The sequence below is a fragment of the Enhydra lutris genome, unplaced genomic scaffold (assembly GCF_002288905.1).
Source record: "Enhydra lutris kenyoni isolate GAN:26980312 unplaced genomic scaffold, ASM228890v2 scaffoldscaffold8, whole genome shotgun sequence".
In the NCBI taxonomy this organism is placed as follows: domain Eukaryota; kingdom Metazoa; phylum Chordata; class Mammalia; order Carnivora; family Mustelidae; genus Enhydra; species Enhydra lutris.
In genome coordinates, this window is record NW_019154092.1 from 26,921,111 (window position 1) to 26,939,184 (window position 18,074).

Sequence of the window (18,074 nt, forward strand, 5' to 3'; positions counted from 1 at the left end):
GAAAGAAAAGAAAAAACATCTATTATTTTTCTCTTCTTGCCTATTTCCCCAAGAAGACTCTGACAAGAAACTGAAAACATGTTCAGGGTATATACCTGAGAATAAAGCCACTAGAAGATGATGCCAACATGGGACAGCAGTCATGTAACAGGCTCCAGCTGCCTTCAGTATTTCCAGATCAGCAAGGCTGGTCACTACGAGCTGTCCTATTTTTCACCCTTCAGAGATAGGGGAACCTGGTCATTTTCTACCATCTGTTTTAAAGTAGATCAGATTTGCTGTCAGTGGCATGTCCATTTATGGCAAGTCTCTTATAATTGCTTCTGTTAAATCAGTCTTTAAGGCCTTATAAAACTACAAATGAGAATTTCTAGAAAATGAACCCAAAAATGAAACCGCTGGGATTCACCCTAAATAAACTACAAACACAGTGTTCGAAATTGATGGAGAATGTGTTCACAGATTTCATTTTGCCAATACACCAATTTGCTAATAAAGCACGTGATGTCAGCCGCTTTCATCAATAACAAAGGTAAGACTGGTCTGAGTTCTCTTATGTGAAATGCCTCCGCTTCCACTGAAGTATATGAACCCAGCGTTCACACTACATATTTCCTAGCAAATGTTTTAAACGTGGTCTTAAAAGACGTGAGCAACATCCAAGTAGATGTTAGAAGGTAAAATGAGGTCACATGGTCATCAATTCCTTTTCTAGGCAATTGGCCAATTTTGTACAATGTGTGCAGTTATTACATACCTCTCCACTCCTTGCTCCGTACGGTAATTAGAGTGCTTCCTTTAATTTGCAGCTTGGTTTTCTAAACATAAATGTTTATGTTCTTGGATCAATGACTTAACTCTCCATCTCCCCTGCCAGTAGGATTTTCCTTGTTTACCTACGCCTGTTTGACAATGTTCTACCTCCAGCTTAAACTGAACTGATAACACGTACCTTATGCTAGACCCTTTCTTGCATTCAAGCAAAACAATGCATCTCCAACAAAAGCAAACTGAGCATTAATTTTAAGAGTACCTCTAGAAATATATATATAAATTGTATATAATAATGATAAGGGAAGACAGAAAAGGATGAATGGTGAAAGGAAAATGCCTGAGTGATTCTAAAAATAAAAATGTTTGAAAATATGAGCCTTTGAGAACAACTCTGAATGGTAAGTAAGACAAGCATCAATCTGATCCTTGTTCGTGTGCTCATTTACCCAACCATTTAAACATCTACCATGTACCTGGCACACAGCAAAGGACTACGAAGAACGCAAAGATAAATGAACTACTATACTCAAGAGGTTATAATAAAGTAGCAGACACACATAAAATGCATTTTAAGTACCAAAGTCCCAGACATGGTTTTAATAAAGTGCTATGAGACTTACAAGAAGGAAAAGCCCTTCCAACAATGGCATTTGAGGTGAGGGATTTCGAATGGCTTTAAGACTGGGTACCATTCATTCTAAGCACAAAAGGCGCCCACTTTTCCTACAGGAGGAGCTAAGTATATGAAAAACCGGGAAAATCTCAATCTACTAAAAGCAATGCTTGGCAAAATGATAGTTCATTATAGTTTGCAAAGCTTCTACATACAATTTATTTAATATCGTAAGTATTACCATCCGTCATTAAAATTTGGGGCCTAAGAAAGCATAAAGATACCTTTTGAAGTTACAGAGATGGTAATGTAAAGCGCAGAGGCAAGCACTAGAATCTGTAACTTCCGACTCCAACTCTAAAACCCACTACACCCCACTCAGCCACCTAAGAGGCTGCATAGTTGAAAGTACAATTCTTAAGACTGGTGGGACTGTAATCTTAGACTATATGGGGTTTTTTTCACAGGTTTGTCTGAGTTTGGGGAACCTCCCTAATCTTATACAGAGCAGTTAAAGTGAGTCATGAATCACTTGAGAAACTCAATCCATTCAAAAGCTACCAAGTGGAGTAATCTATTCCTTGAAACGGGTCTCAGGCAGGTACAGCATCATCATGCTCAATACCCCGCCTATCCTTATAGGCAGGCAAACTGGAAATCATCTCATTAAAGACAATGGTGAGATCCAGTGATCGAGAATTGAGTCTAACACTGAATAGATTTTAGTTTATTTATTACTTTTTAAAGATTTTATTTATTTGAGAGAGAGAGAGTAAGAGAGAACATGAGAGCAGGTTGAGGCACAGAGGGAGAGGCAGACTTTGCACAGAGTAGGGAGCCCAGTGTGGGACTCCATCCGAGACTCCAGGATCATGACCCGAGCTGAAAGCAGCTGCTTAACCGGCTAAGCCACCCAGGTGCCCCAACACTGAATAAATTTTAAAAAGACAATGGCACACACCTGGCTCTTCGATCCAAATTACATGTACTCTGTACTGAAAATGACTAAACAGGGCCATCCCAGAGTAAGAACTGCCACAGTCACCACTCCATAGCCACAAGTAGACTGCCAGGAACCTTAACTTCTAACAGGGGTCTATGTGTACTTAAAGGAATTTGGAAAAAAAAAAAAAAATCTGGAAAATGATCGTAAGAAACTGTCTCTGCTCAAACAAAGGGCTGAATTAAAAGTATGGTAGAAAATAATCAGGGTCTCTCAAAACAAGTACTTAGAGGGAACCTGTAAATAAGATCCTTCCCGTAAAGGTAGGAGGGACATTTTAAATATTAAAACGAATCCATACATAACATTTAACATGTTCTCACATGCCAACAAAGAATCACTGTCTTACTGAGTAACGGATGTGTTGACATTTGAAGTCTTAACCATCCTCATTTAGATCAAACAAAGATCCTGTACAATGGAAACAACAGTGTGTTCTGGGGATGCTGCTCTGCACTACTCTGCAAAAATGACATTCCCGGGGCGCCTGGGTGGCTCAGTGGGTTAAGCCGCTGCCTTCGGCTCAGGTCATGATCTCAGGGTCCTGGGATCGAGCCCCGCATTGGGCTCTGTGCTCAGCAGGGAGCCTGCTTCCTCCTCTCTCTCTACCTGCCTCTCTGCCTGCTTGTGATCTCTCTCTGTCAAATAAATAAATAAAATCTTTAAAAAAAAAAAAATGACATTCCCTATTTGGTTATTTCTAGAATATCAGAAACATTATGGATTTTTACAACCTCATCTTATACCTGACCACTACATTCTGATACTAATTATAATCTTTGGTTCAGTTGACTTACTTGGATTTTCTGAGGAGGAACTTTCCTCTTCCTTGTCAAAATCTGGAACCTTGTTTCCTTTCCTGTCTGACTGTATCACCTATAAAGTAACAGCAACAGCAGCAGAAACTACTTAGAGAAAGATACACTCAGGATAGGCCAGATGCTCTTCTCCCCTTGTTAGTTACACATATGCTCATTTCAGCCTAGCGGCACTTAAATGAGATAGGTATTATTATCCCTATTTTATAAATGATGAAACTGAGGCACCGATAAAAAGTCACAAAACCTCTAAGTTGAGCCAGGTCAATGAACCACCTCTCTACACTGTCATTTCGATACAGTATGCACTCTGGGGGGGGCGGGGGGGGGGCGGAGTTCAAGTTGTCAGGCCACTGGTATGAACTCAATGTGTTCCCCTGGCCCTGCCAAATTCCTATTTTGAAATCCTAAAGCCCAATGTGATGGTATTAGAAGGAAAGGCCTTTGAAAGGTGCTTCGGTCACAAGGGTGGCATCCTCATGAATGGCATTAGTGCTCTTATCAGAGACCTCATGGGGTTGATAAGTCCCTTCCACCTAGTCCCTTCCACCACAACGGCACAACCCAGCTTGGGCTTCTCAGCCTCCAGAACTGTGAGAAACAAATTTCTGTTGTCTATAAGCCACACAGTGTGTGGTATTTTGTTTTAACAGCCCAACAAGACTAAGACAGCCACAGAGAAGCAGACATGAACATGGGAAACCTCATCTTCTTCCTGATTCCAGCTGCTCTTGTTTGCCACAAGGAAGGAGGCAATAAACTTGAGTCTGCCAGGAACCACATCTTATCATCTTGGAGCCCATGTCATTCAGGGTCTGGTATTACTACTAAGCCAAGTGTGGCACTGTCTGACTGGTCAAGCATGAAGACAGTGGTCCAGGGACGAATGGACACGAGCCGCAACAGTGGGCATCATTCTGCCACAGCAACACGCTCAGTGGAAATGATGAAACTCACCAGGAACACAGTATCAAAGAGAAGACAATTTCTGAATCGTTCCAGCAACAGGTAAAATGCATCATCTCATCATCTGACTTTCCCTCTATCACTTCACAAAAAAGACTGCTCCCTCACTATGTAACAACATACGTGCGTGAATTCAGAAAGAGAGCAGGACTAAGGCAAAATGAAGTTAGATATGCCAGGAATTTCATGGGTTCCTTTCAATGTCCTTTTATTCTTGAAGTTTCCAGTGGTCTGCCCTACTGATCCAGACATGGCATTTTGCTCAAATGAAAGGACTGCTCTTTCCCTCACCAGTTTATACCTTGGGAACACAGAGACCCTTCCACATAGTGCTCCAAAGGGAGACAGGGGGAACAAAAAGCCCTCAGATTTGTGAGCTTTTCCTGCTAGACAAGCAGAAGAATGAGACTAGATAAGCCGAACAGTATGTAGGTTTTAATGGCTGACAAGCAGCTTTGTTAAATGTAAAGGAAAGATAAAAACACCCAAAGAACAATTACAGCCTCAATCAAAATGCTTTCTCATACCTGAGATGATATCCTCTTCGTGATTCACCCAGCCTGCCCTGAGAGACTTTGGCGCAGTCCCCAAGAACAATGGAATGTATTATTTGCTATTTCCACCTTCCTTATGCAATCTGCGAGTCACAAAGGGCCACCCCCACTTGCTGCCAGAGTTATCTCTAAAACACAAATATAATACCACGGGAGTGAACTCACTGCTGACAAGACACAACCCAAACCCAGAAAGTTCCTGAGAACTCGGGATCCGGCTACTGTAGCAGGATGCAGGCTGAGTGCTACGGCTTCCCAGTCAGGTGGCTCTGGGTTTGAATCTACGTTTCATCTATTGACTGCAGGACCATGGCTAAGATCCCAAAGCCTTGGTTTCCTCTTCTAGAAAGGGCCAGTGTGTATGATTAAATATGAGATGCGCTGTTCTGGCGACCACACAGTGGGTGCCTCGGAGAGCTCACTGTTGTGAGCCTCGCATGCCACAACACCGATGACTCCCTACTTCCACCTGCCTCTCCATTCTCTGCCCCACAGCCCAGCTCAGTTACTGGGCTGGGTCAATTACTCAATCAATATCCAAAAACCTTCCCAGACCAGCAGGTCTGCTTCCAGTCTCTTTCTTAGATCTGAATTCCCTCTCTGTCACCTGAACTTAAAAAAAAAAAAACAAAAAAAACAAAAAAAAACAACTTTTGTTAAAATGTTGGGAAGAGAGAAGATATAGCAATGAAAGAAAAACAGTGCTACAATTCCATTTAGGGGGCCTGGGAGGAGGTCCCCCAGATCTTAACCCCACACAGGCACATCGTGTTAAATTCTTAATTTCAGCAGCATTTTAAGAACCATACATCCTGTGGATGTATACACTGCAAGCCAGAGCAGGAAGACCAGGTTTTATGATGCGGTTTTAATTCTTCTAGAATCTGTTCCTGCTAGGCATTTACAGATATACCCTTTTTTTAAACATAAAGGTAGAAGTCAAGAGCCAGGGTAGTCATGAAGAATAAACAAACAAAGCTTTGCAAATCGAGGGGCCGCCCTCTGAATTTTTCTGCCGTTGACACCCACGGCTGCCGTCAGTCTCATGCACTGTGTGCACAAAGTCTTGTCTAGTCACAAACCGTGTAAGTGACTTTTTTATTTTTTTAAAGTCTGGGCAATGGCTTGTTATGTTTTAGAAATGAACTCTGACACTGGCTTTCTAGACAACGTCCATCTGGCAGCATCTATACTCAAAGTGAGAATTTTTGATAAAGCAGCATGAAACTGATGACCAACACTAGTACTAATAATGTCTGGGATCTCTATCTCGACACCACGGTCACTGCGGGCTGGAGAGCTCTGCTGTGGCGACTGTCCTGCACGTCGCAGGAGGCCGGCAGCATCCGTTGTTTCTGCCCACAGACGACAGTAGCTCCTGCTCTCACTGTGACAACCACACACGTCTCTAGACCTTGCCAAATGTCCCGGGGATGGAGAAGTGGGTGCAAACTCTCAACTTGGTTGAGAAACGTGCTTGAGAACCACAGGTCTGTGTTATAGAAAGAAAACAATCGTTTGTTTTCTTAAAGAAGTAAGAGAGTTATTAAGAACGGTGATAAACTGCACGGCCCTGGATGACTCAGGAGGCTGAGCGCCTGACTCTTGATTTCAGCTCACATCCTGATCTCAGGATTGTGAGACTGAGACCTCATCGGGCTCCGGGCATTGTGTCGGGTCTGCTTCAGATTCTCTCTCCCTCTGCCCCTCCTGCTTGTGCTTTCCTCCCTCAAATAAAATAAATCTTTTTTAAAAATTGTGATAAATTCCATAAACAGATGTTTTGATCTTAAGTCCACCTACAATACACACATTCTCCTCCACAGAGGAATTTATTACAGTATTCAAAATATGTGACCAGGGGCACCTGGGTGATTCAGTTGGTTAAGCGATTGCCTTCGGCTCAGGTCATGTCAAGTACTGCATCAGGCTCCCTGCTCAGCAGAGAGCCTGCTTCTCCCTCTCCCTCTGTCTGCCTCTCTGTCTACTTGTGCTCACTGGCTCTCTATCAAATAAGTAAAATCTTAAAACACAAAAACAAAGTATATGTGACCAGACTATTTCATTCAATTCGTCAAAATTTCCTAGGTTTTGATGCACGGAAGAGACAACTCTTTTTGGATGCATCCTTTTCTCCCTATCACCTGATCTCTTACTCCAAACATACTTTTCTGTGGAATTATCTCTGATATACTTGGGATCAGAACTAAACTGGGGGCACTTGGGTGGCTCAGTTGGTTAAGCATCTATCTGCCTTCAGCTAGGATTGTGATCTTGGGATCCTGGGGTCAAGGGCCACGTTGGGCTCCCTGCTAGGTGGGGAGTCTGCTTCTCCCTCTCGCTATGCCCTACCCCACCAAGCTGGTGTGCACTCTCTCCCTCTCTCAAATAAAATCTTAAAAGAAAGAAAGAAAAAGAAAGAAAGAAAGAAAGAAAGAAAGAAAGAAAGAAAGAAAGAAAGAAAAAGAAAGAAAAAAACTAAACCGAAAACTACAAGGACAAGAACATTCTTCCCAATCTGGAAACCCAGCACCCGAGATGATGGGAAACTTCTATTAGAAGACCCCGAATCTTTACTTTCCTACTCTATTTAGTTTTAGGAGGAACTGTAAAGAGGTTTTGTTGTTGTTGCCAACATTTATTTTAAAGGAAGACAGTGGTTTTTTTTTAGCAAAAAAAGAAAACGACAAAAATAAATTAAAACCCTTACGAGAAAGTGTGCATGACCACTTTAAACTGCGAGGTTAAAAACAAAAAAAGTCTGTTTCCTTAGAAATGGGACCAAAAAAACCTTTTAGAATTATGCTTTTCCTTTTATCTTGTTCCCTACATCTAGGTATCAACTTTTCGTTCATCAGCATTTCCCCCAGCCTAGCTCAGGGCTTCATTATCTTTCATCAGGTCTATTTCAACAACTTCCTTATCTGGTTTCTCTCACCTTCTTCTCATCCTTCTTTCTGGATCAGTGGGGAAGGTTACAGAGTGTGGCGGGAGGCAGCCTCATGTCATCATCATCTAGAAACGAAGATTATGTGAGTGCTCCCCAGGAACAGAGATGACAGTTCCCAATACACATCCTAGAACTAAAACCCCTTTGCCACTTGCTCTAACCTTATTTCCTAAGGACTCCTTTCTCCTCTTCCCACAAAGCACTGATACTACCTTCACTCTTGCCTATAATCCAAATCTCTGTTCAAGCTGGTACTGTCTACAATGCTCTTTCCTCCCTCGTTCACTTGCAGGCTCCCACTGGCCTCTCCCAGACATCATGATCTCCCCTATTCAATAGCTAATCGCCATTTGTTTGCATCTCTATTAGGGCAATTGCTTACTGGCTTCTTATAGCCCTTGAGGGGCTCAGAGCTCTGTATCCCTACTCCAAGGGAATATGAGACCAGATTGGTTCTCCAAGCAGTTCTCAGGCATCTTCTGTCAACTTGCTGAAAAAGTCTGTCCTTTAAAGATGCATCAATTTCAGATAGGTCAAAAATATTTAGTTGAGCCCTTGAAACTGTCAGACATGTGATGTAACAGGACTGCCCTCAAGGAGCCTTTAGCAGAGAGAAGAAGGGCAAGATGGAAACACTGCTGGGCACAATCTGTTGGATTCCCAAGTGGAAGGAAGGGGAAGGCCCTTTTCTCTATACATGGTATGGAAAATTCTGAAAAGCTTCTTGAGGAAGGTGGTGTTTGAGGTAGGATTTCGCAGGTAGGTGGTGACTCTGATGTTTGAGACCTTCAAGTACAAGAAATAGCAAGCCGTAAGGCCAGGCAGGTGGGGCCTGAGGAACAACGAACAGCCCAGGGGAGTTGGCACCCAGTGGGGGTCTACTGGACAGCAGTGCCCTTAGTCCAATGGACGCCAGGCCTCTGAAAGGCTCTGTGTTAGATAGGAATCTGCACTCATGTGGAGAATCCTCCAAAAAAGTCCAGGCCAGTGGTCAAGTAACAGAACCATAATGGGGGAAAAAATAACCTAACAATAGCACTAAGATTGGAGGAGAAGAGGAGACCCTTGGGTCTTTGGAGCAGATAAGACCCAGTGAGGATAGTTGGGAAAGGGGAGCAACTTTGACAGGGACTGTGGAGACAGCATCACAATTACTTTAGGGGGAAAGGGGTGGGCGAGGTCTAAAATTCCCACCCAAGGTGACTAGCTTTATTGCTAGAACTAAGAAAGCCAAGACGAGGAAACGAAATGAAGAGCCGTAAGAAGAACATAATGCCACTGAGTATTCAACTCACAGAATGCTAAGAGAGGAGGGGAGAAATGGAATATTTCACAAGTCTATGTGCTCACAGCATTTCACTTACCTACAATGATTTCTAATGTCTAGAAAATAAAAGCTCTGTGTTTATTTTGCTTGTCTCATGCTCTCTCATTGGTCTGACTCACTCTTGGGGACAAATCCCAGGATGATCTATAAACCCGTCCTAACAAGTTGGAGGCCCTAGTAACATATACTTCACTAAAAACACACATGGATGAGTCTGAATCATCTCTCCTCTTGCCCTAAATGTCAGAAAAGTTGGCCTGGTCAGGATCCACGTGGTTCGTTGTTTTCCTGTGTAAAATACACCTGACAACTTCCCAGATGGGAAAGCAGTTTAACAGAAGGCCAGCACACCACCTCACGGAGAGTGACTCATAAAGGTAAGGGATTCCAGTTCTAAGCAAGGGTGGTGTGACTTCAGGAAGTTTGACCAGCACTACAATTAGTTTGGGAACATACTATTAAGTCTGTTTTCTGCAAAGAAAGAAGGAAAAACAAAAAAACAAAACAAAACAAAAACCTTAAAGCAATTCCTCAAAGCTGAAAAGGAACCTTTTAAAAGGTCACCTTTTAAAAAAAGATTTGCACTCATTTAGAGGTACAAATCCAACATGGAAATTAAATTATGAAGTGAGACAAGCCCATCCCCACCCATGCTATAAACACTCCATTAACAGTGTGGTTTCAGGCAGCCTGTTCAAACTTTCCACCCGATGCTAATCGCATTATCTCATAGGTTAAACTATACTTGAATGGGAGGTCTCCCATTCAAGTACCAACTTTCCATTCAATACCAACATACCAGAAGAAAAGGTCTAGAAAAGAGCAGCCCAGGAGTTTTAAATCCCAAACACCATGCTGGTTTCGTGCCTCAGATTTTTGTTGTTGTTGTTGTTGTTTTGGTATTTTTAATCCTAGATTTTCTTTTTTTTTTTTTTAAAGATTTTATTTATTTATTTGGCAGAGAGAGAAATCACAAGTAGGCAGAGAGGCAGGCAGAGAGAGGGGGAAACAGGCTCCCTGCTGAGCAGAGTCTGATGTGGGGCTTGATCCCAGGACCCTGAGATGACCTGAGCCGAAGGCAGAGGCTTAACCCACTGAGCCACCCAGGCGCCCCAATCCTAGATTTTCTACTTGTAGAGTCAGTGTATGATTTACAAAGAGAGTAAACAGGCTGAAATGTGAAAAGAGCAATCGAGGCATTCTCAAGGTTTCACTGAAGTCATTTCACCAGTGTTTCTAGATCAGGAGAGGCCACACGGATGACATCCAATAGCTCTCCATGGAATTGGCTCACACATTCCCCCTTTCCCTATCTCCTGTAAAGCTCCCATTTTAAGAACAAACTAATAAAAAATGTTTCCTTCCTTCCCCAAATCTTTACACATACCCCATTTAACTCTTTTATATAAATCACTACCACCAGCTTGGGCAACCCCTGGAAACTAGTCCCTGCTGAGAACCATCAAGTCTCCTCAAGAAGCCACGAGCCCGGGACGCCTGGGTGGCTCAGTCAGTTAAGCGGCTGCCTTCGGCTCAGGTCACAATCCCAGCATCCTGGGATCGAGTCCCACATTGGGCTCCTTGCTCCGCGGGGAGCCTGCTTCTCCCTCTGACTCTGCCTGCCACTCTGCCTGCCTGTACTCTATCTCTTCTGACAAATAAATTAAAAAAAAAAAAAAAAAAAAAAAAAAAGAAGCCACGAGCCAGATGGCACTACCACGCTGAGAAGATGGAACTTCTTCCCAAGTTCACCTTTCACCAGGCCGTTCCACAAACACTCAACACCAGAACAAAACCACCCAGTGACAGGTGAACTTTCACCCCTACAGAAATCACCCAAGACTACGAATAAGACTCAAGGATTGAGGCAGCATGTTTTGGTAAGAAAACCACTTAAGAGTTTTATATTACAATTAACTTTGCTACTGGTTGGTAAGTCACAATCCTTTTTTTTTTTTTTTTTAAAGATTTTATTTATTTATTTGACAGAGATCACAAGTAGGCAGAGAGGCAGGCAGAGAGAGAGGAGGAAGCAGGCTCCCCACGGAGCAGAGAGCCCGATGCGGGGCTCGATCCCGGGACCCTGGGATCATGACCTGAGCCGATGGCAGAGGCTTTAACCCACTGAGCCAGCCAGGCACCCTGAGTCACAGTCCTTTTTATTACAAAGTTTCAAACATAGAAAATTAGGGTAATAAACACCCATTTATTCTTCATCAAAACTGAACAATTTTAATAGCTTATCTTATATTCACCTATTTTTATGTTTGTTTCAGGCAAAGTATTTTATAAATTTTAACCACATTTCCCCCTAAGTAATTTAATATGTACCTCTAAAAAACAAAGACATCTTCCTCATAACTATAAAACTAGTATCACCCCTAACAAAATCAAAATAATCCCTAATATCATCTTATCACGAGTATCATTCATACTCACATTTCCTGTGGTTATTGTTCTTAAGCACTGAGAAGTGAGACTAGAAAATTATACCAATGGTTGGTGACAGTCCATTTCCTTTTTGAGCCATCCTTTTTCTCAAAGGCAGCTGCTTACATGATTTCTTTATCCTTGCTTTGAGGTCAAGTGTCCCAAAGATAACATCCACCTAAGCTCCGACTATAAATCTATGTTATTAACAGCGACAACAATGACTTCATGAAGTAAAGAAGTGGAGGGAAAGAGAAAAAATGCCTTTCAAGGAAAAAAAGTTGACAAGGACAATTTTCCAGACACTGGGCTATTATATTACTCAAATAGTCCCCCCTTCTTCTCCCTTCTGAATCATTCCTCCTAGCCTAGATTCTTCAGAATTCATTATTCTTAAAAGTGAGTATTAGAAACTTTTGGCTCTTATGTCCTCTCTGGGCTTCTTTTTAATACATCTTAACAAGTGTGGTTGCTCCTTGCTTGCTCTCACCTTCCACTCATTTTTACCCCCCTTAGATATAATTGCCTTGTTTTCCTTCACTGACAGCACCCCTCTGGAGACAGACAGTTTCCTCATCCACGATGACAACATGCGTTCCCCAGGCCTCAACCTCCCTGCTCTCACCAGGCTCCATTGCACTGCCCTCTCCAAGTCCAAGGGGCTCCCCAGGAAGCTCTTCTGCCTTTGTTTCTTCCTGGTAATTTATTCAGAGATGGGAATGTTATCTGTTCGCAGACAACTTATAAATCTGGAAAAGGTCAAGATAAATATGTATTTACTTTATTTTCCTCTAGAGTCAGAATACAAGTATTAAGCTGCATGTGAAAGGGGAAGAAAGTGAAAGTCACTTTACTAATTCTAACAAAACTCTCTCCTGTACAATGGTTAGAACGCCCTAGGTGTGGACAGTGACTTCTAGCACTCTCCAGGCAACAGCAGTGAGGGAAGCAGACTCTGGAGCCACATATCCTGGGTTCAAATCACACTTCCTAGCTGTGTCATATTACAGGACACCTAACTAAATCTTTGAACTTCAATTTGTACTTGTGAAAAATGCAGGTACTAAGAGAACCCATCTCCTTGCTTTGTTGTGAAACCTGCATGAAGAAATAAAAGTAAAACGTTGAGTTAACAAAGTGTTTAGGTAATAGCACTAAATAAATGTGAGTAGTTTATGCTAACTGTGACCTAAAGATTCAGTTACGAAAAGTGGTTATTTCTTCAGTATCTAATATTTATCACTGGCAAAACTGGCTGGGATAATGTTCCTTGACATACTCTGTTAGTCCAAAGGCCTTTTTGAAAGAAAGTTTGGTTATTTTAATTTTAAAACCCAGGCTTTATCTCATGTAATACAGAAAGTACACAAAGTGTTGTTCAATGCTAGTAGTTACTTTTGTAAATAGATGATTCATGCTAATTAAACTCGCAACCCAGGAGAATAAAATTAGCTTGTTTCGACATTTCCTTTTGTTCAGTAATTACACTTCAAGGTTATGTAGATACCACATTACTATAATTTTGCCTGAGAGACAGACTGCACACCCACATCTTTAAAAACAGGCACTGCCGACAGAAATCCAGGTGCTTGCTGAGTAAGAGCCCTGCAGACTTCATAAGCAAACCTTCCACTAACCTTGTGCTCCACTGTTACTTATTTCTGTACATATCATAGCTAGTAAGGAAGGCCTGAGATCATTTTTGCTTGTTATAGATTCACCGGATTTGCAGGAGGATGAGAATTTAAAAATAGAAGCCAAACGTGGCTGCCGTTTCTCTCCGATGCTTATGTTCCAATAGCAATCTGTTCGCCCGTGATGACAGCAAGCATTCCATCAGATGACTTAGATTTTCATAGACCCAGTCAGAATTCCACTACTGCTCAAATGGCATGGGCGGGGGTCGGGGGGGGGGGGGGGGGAACCTGAGACCTACAGATACATCACATTCTGATCCATTCGGTTTCTCCAAGCGTCGTCTTGATGGACAGCTATCTGGGGATGGCTTTCATGAGAGGTGATAACAAGGCGGTAACACTGATGAGTGCTCGTTATGTGCCTGGCACGGCACTGAGTCACTGACATAAGTTAGGTCACAAAGAACCTTCATGACATTGCCTAAGTAAATCTCCTTTCCACAGATTGGGAATGCAGAGCTGAGGAAGGGAAATGAGATTTCAGAGGCAATGGCATGCATACCCAGGTTTGGGGGAAGCCTGAAGTTTATATTAGTTTTAAAGGGGAAAAAAAAAAGGTCATATTGTGAGTACAAAATCTGGTTTAACGCCCTAGAGGGGATCGGCATACATAAGGAATCCCGAGGTAGGAGCTTTCACGGTCACCAACTTGTGTCTGACTGACGGACCCCGCTGAGCTGCAGAGACAAAGAAATCTGACGAACAGAAACGTGAACTGTAAAGCGAAAATCATTCATCTTTAGAAAACCTTGGCTAGGGGCGCCTGGGTGGCTCAATGGGTTAAAGCCTCTGCCTTCGGCTCAGGTCATGATCTCAGGGTCCTGGGATCGAGCCCCGCGTCGGGCTCTCCACTCAGCGGGGAGCCTGCTTCCCCCTCTCTGCCTGCCTCTCTGCCTACTTGTGATCTCTCTCTGTCAAATAAATAAATAAAATTTAAAAAAAAAAAAGAAAAGAAAAGAAAAGAAAAGAAAACCTTGGCTATAACGAAGTTGCACATGGCTGAAATAATTTCTTTTTAAATAGATCTGGTTTTTGGTTTAGTATGTCAGGAGAGACTGGGCAGGGGGGAGGCAAGCATACAGGATGAATGAGCAATCTTTGAGGAAGAGCCAAGCAGTCATTTACGTGGTCTGAGTCTGCAGAACGCAGAAAAATTCTGAGTCGTGCACGGCACGTTCCTTAGGAAATCTCTGCCCTTTTTGGGTGCAGTGAAAAGTCAGAAAGTTTAGACATAATTTATTGGTGATGCCTTGTGAATAAAAACTTATGTGAAAGCAGCAATCACTTTTCTAAACACGATGCCAATTTTTCTTGAGTGGTTTCTCCACTGTTAGCGAAATATGCGATGCGGACTGAACACATTCCCTCTCTTGGAATCAATTGTTTGTTATACCAAGAAAACTCTTTCTTATCCAAAATGAGAAACTTATTTTCCCAGAAGGAAAGAAGGTCTTTCTTTTTTTTTCCCAAAACACATCTCCTAATTTTAGAATTCAGTTTAAGGCGACTCTTAATACCATCGTTATCAGAGCATGGCTCTGAGAAGAAGTTCAATTCATATTTTATCTTTTCTCAAAGTTTTATGAAACTTTGTTTTTCACATGAGGAATTTCATGAAAATTTCTGATGAAGAATATGGGAAAGGCGCTCTGAACTGTGATTTCCTAAAAATGCGGAGCTGTCTCATATTCTGAAATACACGTGAAGAGAGCTGCATACAGCTGCCCAGGCTGTGCACTACACAAATCCAAGGGCCACCATTTACACAAAGTGCCGAGCGCTGCCTGCAGCAGGACAGTGCAGGGCCCCAAGGGGAAGAATGGTTGCTGCTTCTGCCAGAAGGACCTGCTTAGAAAAATGAAGGGGGCCTGCCAAGAGATATATGGGCCAGCTGGATGCAAATGGCTAAATCTGGGACAATCTGAACATCAAAATAAATAAGGACAGGAATAGATTATAACCCAATGATTGAAATAACAATCCATAATTCCGTAATAGGTGAGTAAGCAAATAAATAATGGGAGAGAAGGAAAAGCTCTCCTTGCAGTACAAAGACAACAAACAAAGGAAAGAATCAATAGTGGGGTCTGGTTAGAAATGGGCTGTTCTGCCCCATCTTCATGGTAAAAACCGAATCAGACAGAAATCAATAGCGGCACAAGGACAGGGGTGGGGAGGTTTAGAGAAGGACCACTCCTCCTTTCAAATATCCTAGTAATCACTAAGTCATCCTCACGAACGGGATTAGTGCCCTTATCGAAGAGACAGGAGAGAGACGGTAGAGTCTCTCCACCAACTGAGCACACAGAGAGAAGACCACCACCTGCAAACCAGACACCAGACCCCGGATGGTTCCTATCTCCAGAACAGTGAGAGATGAACTGTTTATAATCTCCCCCATCTGCGGTATTTGTTATAACAGCCTGAACTAAGGCAGTCCTATTTCAAGGGTTTTTTTTTCCCTTTAAGATATTTTCTTTCATGTGAGGTACTATGATCTTAGAGTCTGTGTTTCCTTTTAGCTTTGGCAACCTCAAATTTTCAACTAAAAAAAGAATCATTTCCTTTTCTTTTTAATTTTAATTCCAGTATAGTTAACATACAGCGTTATATCAGTTTCAGGTATACAATCTAATGATTCAACACTTCCATATATCACCCAGTGCTCATTATTGACAAATGCTCCCTTAATCCCCATCACCTGTTTAACCCATGCCCCTACCCACCCACCTATCCCCCCCACCCACTCTACCCCGTTTCCGAGTTAAGTGAACCACCATCTTCCTTACAGATAAAGACTAAGCTGTTGAACATATCATATCTTTCTTCCTAGTGGAAGCTGAATGGCTGTTAATTTAAAAAAAAAAAAAATGTTCGAGACAATAAAACACAAATTCTTGGGGAAATCTTTTCTTCTGATACCGTGAATGTCCAACCCAGAACAGCAGGTCCCAACCTCAGCTGCATAATTTAACTACATAATTTAAAATCCTGATGCCCAGCCCACACTCAGGATTAGTTACAGCAGAACCTCTGGAGATGGAGTCGGGGCACTGGTCATTTTTAAAGCTCTCCAGGACACTTCAATGTGTAGCCAGGTTGAGAGCCCTTAAGCATCTACAGCAATAAAGAATTATATCTTTTGTGGACAGATCCAAAGGATTCACAAAGGTTTTTTTTAGAATTAGTCTCACTGCCTTAACTATAGAGAATAAGCAGATAGCCAGAGGGGAGGCGGGTGGGGGAGGGGGAAACAGGTGAAAGGGGATGAAGCGTACACTTATCACGATGAGCAGTAAGTACTATATATGGAATTGTTGAATCACTATATTGTTTTTTTTTTTAAAGATTTTATTTATTTATTTGACAGAGATCACAAGTAGGCAGAGAGGCAGGCAGAGAGAGGAGGAGGCAGGTTCCCCGCTGAGCAGAGAGCCCGATGTGGGGCTCGATCCCAGGACACTGGGACCATGACCTGAGCCGAAGGCAGAGGCCTTAACCCACTGAGCCACCCAGGCTCCCCTGAATCACTATACTGTATACCTGGAACTCACATAACACTGTATGTTAGCCATGCTGGAATTAAAATTTTTTTAAGTTAAAAAAGAATCAGGCTCACTTGTTGAGGAATGTACAGTCCAACTAGCAAGTGAAGTTATAGGTGTATCCAGGAAAAGGTAACTTAATGAAGACGGGTCTGTGCCAAATGAACGTGAGACACCATACATACACGTGGAGACCCCACCCACAGAGTGGGAACACCCACACCCTCCTGATGCAAAGCAAGGACAGGCCCTGATGATGATAAGAACAAGCCTAAGGGAGGCCACTCCGCCCAGGGAATCGCATGAATGGAAAAGTAGCTGGTATGTCCGGCCAACAGTGAGGCAATCAGGCTCACTAGAGGGAAGGTTTGCTCTCCAGGGCAGAAAAGGTGAGTGTGGAGAAGCAGACTAGAACCAGCCCCAGGGGGCTTTGAGAAATAAACCAACAAGTCTGGTGGCAGTTTGGAGTCTCTATGGAGACTAAGGACCAAAGGAAAGCATTCCTTTGGGAAGACCGCATTGATAAGCTATTCACGGTGAGATAAGGGAAGACTGAAAACTCAATCTACGACGAGAAGAGCAACGGTGTATCAGGTAAAGCTGTGTATGTGAGATCAAGTACAGACTTATACCTTCCTTTACAGTTTTCCATAAAAGACAATCACCAGGAGTTTGGGCTTCCTAAAAATAGCACAGACCTCACCTGTCATGGGACCTCCTGGCAGGAGAGACTGGGCAGGCAGAAGGTTGGTCCCTCTGCCCTGGCTCCCAATCAGACGGTGTAATACTTTCTGCTGCCATATGTTCCTCCTTTTTCCATGAACGCAACTCCTATGGTCAGCAAATGTAACTCTAGGGGACAAACTTTCAGGCTAGAGAAATTCTTTCTTATAATTTTTTTTTTTAAGAATTTTGAGAAGCTGGGCGACCCTGAGGTCATACTGGCAATTTCAATCTCCTAGGGATCAAAATGGGGGCCAAACTATTCATTTATACAATACATATGAAACACTTACATTTGTGCCATTCTAGCCAGTGGAACCACGGTGAGGTCCCTTTTCCTGAGAGGCAGGCACCTCTCTGGGCATTATAAAGGTTTCACTCAAAAACATAATGGCAGGGGCGCCTGGGTGGCTCAGTGGGTTAAAGCCTCTGCCTTCAGCTCAGGTCGTGATCCCAGGGTCCTGGGATCGAGCCCCGCATCGGGCTCTCTGCTCAGCAGGGAGCCTGCTTCCCTTCCTCTCTCTCTGCCTGCCTCTCTGCCTACTTGTGATCTCTGTCTGTCAAATAAATAAATAAAATCTTAAAAAACAAAACAAACAAACAAAAAAACCATAATGGCAGTCTAGGGCTGCGCAACTTCTAAGTAATTGATTAAAGTGTTCTCCTACAGAATC

The 18,074-nt window shown here is 42.7% G+C and overlaps 1 protein-coding gene across 2 annotated transcripts in view; it reads right to left on the reverse strand.

Annotated features, from left to right (window-relative positions):
* The window catches only part of LOC111142588 (GRB2 associated regulator of MAPK1 subtype 1), a 196,875-nt gene that overhangs the window by 104,489 nt on the left and 74,312 nt on the right, over positions 1–18,074 (reverse strand). The window lies entirely within an intron of this gene.